A 6563-nucleotide genomic window follows, 5' to 3' on the forward strand; every position below is an offset into this window, starting at 1 on the left:
ATCGACTTTAAATTAAAATAGTATTTCAAAACAAAACCACCGCGAACTCCGAATCTCAGTGGTGGAATATAAATAAGCACAAATACTTAGTTATTATTTTCAAGTATATTTTTCACATATCTAACTGTATTTTACTTGAGTACTGTATTTATTTTTTCGGATTACTTTTACTCCTTTAATCATTCCTGACTGGGTGCCTTTTCGTTGTTCCAAGTTTTGTATAAGATTTACAATAAGAAATCATTTGCTATTTTTTTCCATTTTACTTAATTTAAGTACATTTTAGAATCTGTGTTGTTTTTTTTTTACTTGCACTGTTGCACATAATTCACTGGGTTAAATCAATACTTCATTTTTTACCTGAATATTGTTGTATTACACAAGTGTCTGTACTTCCACTTAAGTACAGGTTGTGAAAAAAATAAATAAATATATATATATATATATATATATATATATATATATATATATATATATATATATATATATATATATATATATATATATATATATATATATATATATAATGTTTTATTTATTCAAGTAACTGGATGATATAGAACTAAAAACAGACAAACAAACAAATAAATAAATAAATAAATAAATAAATAAATAAATAAATAAATAAATAAATAAATAAAAAAATAAAAAAATACAAATGCAATTGAAATTGGAGTGTTTCTTGTAATTTAAAGGCAATACTTTAGCTTTGTTTCACGAATGTTGTTTGTAATTTGACACGAACAGCAACGCAGGTGTAGGGGCTACAACCGCGAAAGTAGACAACGAGGGGGGGAAATGGAAAGGCGCGCTCCCTGGAGGCAACTAGTCATTGGCACAGTCACATTAAAAGGGGAGTTTAAAGTCCAGAAAAACAACACATTTGCAAAGTTGAATCTCAGTTTTTGCCTGGGGTTTATATAGAGATGATGTGATGCAATACAGTTCACAGCAAGTGCGTCATAATCTCATTGAATTGTATTAATTGTTTATTATACTGTCTGTCAAGTAATAGAAAAATAGTACACACTTGTGTTTGAACTTAATCTTTAATACAATGCCCTAATTTATCATTGGTGATCAGAGGTACTTGTGCGAGACAACTTGTGCCAATAACTACATTAAATTGTGAGTTATTAACACGAATTTCTTCATCGCTCATTCACTGGTTCATTGGTGTTAAACGTTTGCGAAGCACGGCAATATTGACCATGAGTGTGGTCTACCACTAGATGTCGCTAAGAGTCAAGTGATTATTCACAGAGATTGACAGGCTCAAGCCATTTAAAAAACAACATGCTTTATTAAGTAACTGATGTGTTTTGAATGAGTTTTGAATATTGAGTGCAGCCTCACCTGTTTTGAATGTTTACTGCTGAATGTGGATGTGCAAGCTGTTATACAAATATCACCCTGGCGGCTCAGTAAGTGTCATTTGATGTTCCACCTTCGGAGTGCTCCCCGCTGAGAAGTGACACTACAAAAGAAAATGAAACCTCAAGGGCTTATACATGAATGTATGGAGACGCGAGCAAATGTATCTCTTCTTCCGAAGAAGGTACCAAAGTCATTGGCATGCATATTGATGCGTACCTTTGCTTACACTTAATGGTACAAACTCATCAAATTTGCAACTAGAAAGAGCAATTGCGTCAGAAATGGTGTTTAAATGATGAGAAATAAATAAGAAACATTAACTAAGGACTGATGGTTAATACAACAGAGCATATGGGCACAATTCCTAGAGACAGGGCCCATTTTTGGTAAACAAAATATAGGGTGTCATGTGTCATAATTCTTGATTATTAAAGTATTTTGATAGAAGACAACTAAGATCTGTTTCAAAGTTTTAAAATAGGAAGCTTAGTATGTGTCCTTAGTTTTATGCCCTGCTGTTGCAAAAAAAAGTATCATTTCGGTGTTGATATCGGTGATACTGGCCCAGTATTTACTAGCTTTGGATTGATATCAGCTCTTGCAGTATCTCACATGACTAACTACCACACTTAAAACATGCAAACAGCGATGTCCTCTTCTGAATGCATGTTGTTGCACTTGCTGGAGGAGAAATGATCGACACTTGTGAGTTCAAGCTGTATACAGTATGTTGCAAAACAGATGCTGGCTGATGCAATACGGAGCGGAATATTGCATGCTGGTACATTTGCAGAGGCTCTGCACGGAGCGACTGCACCCCTCGTCCGCGTTGTCCAAGCGATTTATGACCTCCCGTTCATTGTAGGCTCGCCGTTCCATACGTTACGTTAGAACAACCAAGAAACTTTCACAAGACAAGAAAAGGACACTTTATTTTACAGTACATTTTCAGGTCAAAGCACTCTACCATTCGGCAGCAGCGACAACAGCGCTCACTCAAGAATATTTCTCTTTACCCTTGAAAAGGATAAAGAAATGGTACTTGGTTTTGTACCGACAGTTTACAACCAATCACGTCGAGCTAGGCGCAAGGACATCCTGTAAATGCCTCCAATTCAAAAAGTTTTTCAGTCATTCTCTTTATACAACAGTCTGAATGTGTTTTATAACACAAGAAGTGTGGCGGTAAAAAAATACAAAATATACTGAAGTTGTCTTCTATTCGGAGCCTAAGAGAATCTGCGGTGTATGCGTGGGAGCAACTTTTAAGTGAGACTGCAACACAGGAGATGATTGCTTTGCCTAAACTAGACTTATGAACACAATCTGCATCTTGTATTGAACTCATTTTTATTCATTTAAGACTGTTTGTTCTACTTTACCTCATGTGTTTTGAAATATTTTTTTGCCCAATTAAATGAACCACATCTGGTCTTTACCTCCTGCTGTGTTGACTGGATTCAAGCCCAAAGCAGATAAGTGAGGCATTAGGAATTCTTAACATCATTTTCTACAAAAAAAAAAAAAAAGTTCTTTTTTTTTTTTTTTTTTTTTTTTTTAAATGAGCAGTTTGCTGTTCTGTTCTGAACACATTTGTAGCTGGCTGCAGAGAAAATGACAAAAACTCTTCTTATTGAAAAAGTAGAGGAAATGGAACAAAAGTTAGTTTTTGTATTATTCTGCACTGCAGAACTGCTGACTCATCTGATCAGGTGTTCTTCTCGATTGTTCTGAGAGCGGCGCGGCCTGGTTTCATTCATAGCACACTTCTAAAGAATGGAAATCTATGCATACATTTCATTTTATATTCAGTCACACTTCATCGTCAGCCATGAAAGTACAATTTGTGTTGACCACTATTTAGTCCAGCAGTGATTCTCAAAGTGTGGTGGTATGCGGGTTCCCTCTAGTCACGTGGTGTCCAAACTCAGTCCTCGTGGGCCGGTGTCCTGGAGGTTTTAGATGTTTCCCTTCTCCAACGCGCCTGAAGCTCATCAGCAAGCTCTGCATAAGCCTGATATCAATCCTGTTCACTGGAAACAGGTGCGTTGGAGCAGGGAAACAGTTTGGACACCACAGCTCGAGTGGCATGCAAAGAATGACTGAATTTTAGAAAATGTGCTTCATGGTACAGCATCTTAAACATTTTTTTTTTTAATCCAGTACATTAAATTTGATTCATAGTTTTGTTGTGTTTAACTTTTAAAGGTACAGGTAAGATTAGACTCAAATTTGAGTGTTAAAATAACCATATTTTTCACCCGCACATGTTTTAAGAATTGTATTATGGAGAGGAGGCACGACTGTGGCACAATGACTGTTGCCCCTATTTTTCTGTAAAAGGAAAAAATGTTGGAGCGTTCAGGCCGGAATCTTTAACTGTGGCTCTGAGCATGACGTCATGCGCGTGCACGCGATTGTCCCTGTTAGCTCTCGCGATTGTTCACGCAACTTCACGGACAGGACAGCTAATTCAAACTGGATTTAAAGTGACCTGCACCCAATACGTCTCAATCCTTTATGGAGACTCCACGGTGTCATGGTTTGGCTCTCAGGCCTCTGTTTGTTTTCTTTCCAGCACCCAAGTGATTGGTGGGCGTTTCCCACCTTAATGACCGCACCTGTTCCTCGTGGACAATCAATGGACTTTAAAAGCCACTGCGCCACAACTACTGACTGCCAGATTATTCATCTTGCTCACTGCTGTGCTGCCAAGTGTTTATTCGAGCGTTTTCATAGTCTTTCATAGTTTTTCACGTGTCATGTATTACTACGTCGCCCTTTGTTGTACTTTGTAAAATGTTTGGATTTTAGTTTCCGTTCTCTCACCTAGACTTGTAGTGTTACCTTTTACGTGTGCGCTGTTGGCCACGTTTTCTTAAGTTGAACTTTCTATTTCGTGTTGTATGATGTTTGTTGTGAATCCTTGCTTTTTGTAAGCAAGTGTTTTTCGTTAATCACTATTTTTCTCCTTGCCTTTTGCAAGTGTTTTCGGTTGAGTTGTTTTTGTACTGGTTGTCTGACCAGCTTTTTCGGTTGTTTGTTTCCGCGCATCTCAGCGGAATAAATTCCTTATCATCCTTCCTCTGGTCTGCGTATTCTGGGATCCACTCTCGCCGGCTACCCCGGCCCCCCATAACACACGGAAGACAAAGAGAAGTAAAAAACTTTTAGATCAGCGTCACGGGAGGACGCGGATAAATATAGGAGCAGCGTTTGTCAGGTGGCTTGCTGACTTTTTGCTAAAAAGGTAAGACTTCGGAACGAAAATACGATAGGGTTTATTTATGATTAGAAGTGCAGAATAAAACTACCACACGATCGCAAACTAATGTCTCCGCACTTGGGCATATTAGCAACGTATTGCTATCCTCAATGTCATTGGATTCACAGGATGCACTATTTACGTTTGGAAGGTTGTCATAACGTAAGATTTTGTCACTCAAAATTAGTTTAACATACAAAGTAACTTTAAGATTAATACGTTTCTTACCTCTGTAGACATTATTAAGCCTCTGTGTGCACGTCGCTGGGGTCCATTCCACGTTTCGCCAGAGGGGTCGCAATTATGCAAAAATTCTGAATCCTGCTTCGTTCCCCTTTAAGTACAATAAAGTACATTTGAATATTTTAACAGTGTTTGTTTTTGAACATTTAGGTACTTGAAAAAATTAATTAATATGCATGCATGTTTTAAGAGACTGTAAAGTGTAATTTTATGTTTTCCCATTTTGAAGTGTGGTGATGTTCAAACTGTGGAAAACGAATTTTTCAGCATTTTTACAATCATATTGAAAATACTTTTGAGGTAGATCCAAGTAGATGTAGTACTATCCAAAGATGGAAGTATTTTGTTTTATTTTATTACTTGATGCTCAGAAGTGAAACAAAAGACTGTTTCACTTCAACAATTAAAAGCTCACGGGAGGACCATGTTTTGCTTCTTATAAAATCACCGCACCCCCAGAGAAAAGAGTGTGTGAATGTTATAATATTTCATGAGTCTAGTACCAACACCTTCGAAAGTTTACGCAGCACAAGGCAGCAATGAACCATGCATGAATAGCTCCTTTGTTTTTATTTCTAATCAGATGGGCTGAATGTGTGTGGACAAACGTGACTAGGATACCGCTGAGTTGAGCACAGACCTCCGCCAAGGCATACAGCGACCTCCAAACTGTCTGTGAGACACGTTTGACGGACAAACTACAACTTGTCTGAGAAAGTCTTACCCCGGGATTACACCGGATGCGTGTGCGGTGCGGCTGCGGTCCGTTTCGGCGACACCGCGAATTCGTTTCCATTCATTCGAATGGTGCAAATTACACCGGGTGCGTGTGCGTTGTGTGTCAACTGCGTCTCAGCTGCGGCGTGCAGCAGCCCTCCGTATTCGTCGGCCCCGGCAAATGGCAAGCTAGCACAAAACAGGAAGACCGACGCAGTTTCAAAATACATTTCCGGTTACCTTTCAGAATAAAACACTCGCCAGCTCCTATTTTTCTGATATATTGGACTGTTCACAGCAAATCTGTCAGTGTTAAATTTCCAGTGTTAGATGAATTCTGCTGTAAACAGTGTTTGCTGTAAACAGTTTTTACAGCAGTGCGACGTCGCTCTGCTCTCCATTCATTTCCTATGGAAGCAAGGCGACAAGGCGAAAATCGCCTTCCTCCCCCACCCTAACAGTATACTTTTCAAGAATAATTTGACTACAGTATTTCAATGTTGTTCCTGATTTACTTGGTGCTTAAAGTGTAAAATTAAATAATCTTTGTGGTAGAATCCTTTGAGTCAAGAATATTTTACCTTCACTTGACTGACAGTCCTAACACCTTGGACTAATGTGTTCTATCATTATGCAAATTCCAACACATGACTGCTGATATCCTTTTCCCCAGAGTAAACAAGTCGTGATTATGTGTTTGTGTTACCTGTGGCCTTCGAGACTGATTCAAATTCTCTATTTACACTAGGCTTCACCTGAGTACTCAGTGCTGTTAGCATGAATGTTGATTCCCGTAAACACAGCACGTCCTTGCTGATGTATATGATGTATATTTTTGATCAAGCCGCACACCCACGGATTTTGCCTGAATAAGACGTGAGCTGTCACTTTTACGCAAAAGCAGCCTGGGGACCTTGATGCAGGCGGCCTCTCACAGGCACAAACACACGCGTACAAACTC

This window comes from Festucalex cinctus, chromosome 1 (genome assembly GCF_051991245.1).
Source record: "Festucalex cinctus isolate MCC-2025b chromosome 1, RoL_Fcin_1.0, whole genome shotgun sequence".
Lineage (NCBI taxonomy): Eukaryota > Metazoa > Chordata > Actinopteri > Syngnathiformes > Syngnathidae > Festucalex > Festucalex cinctus.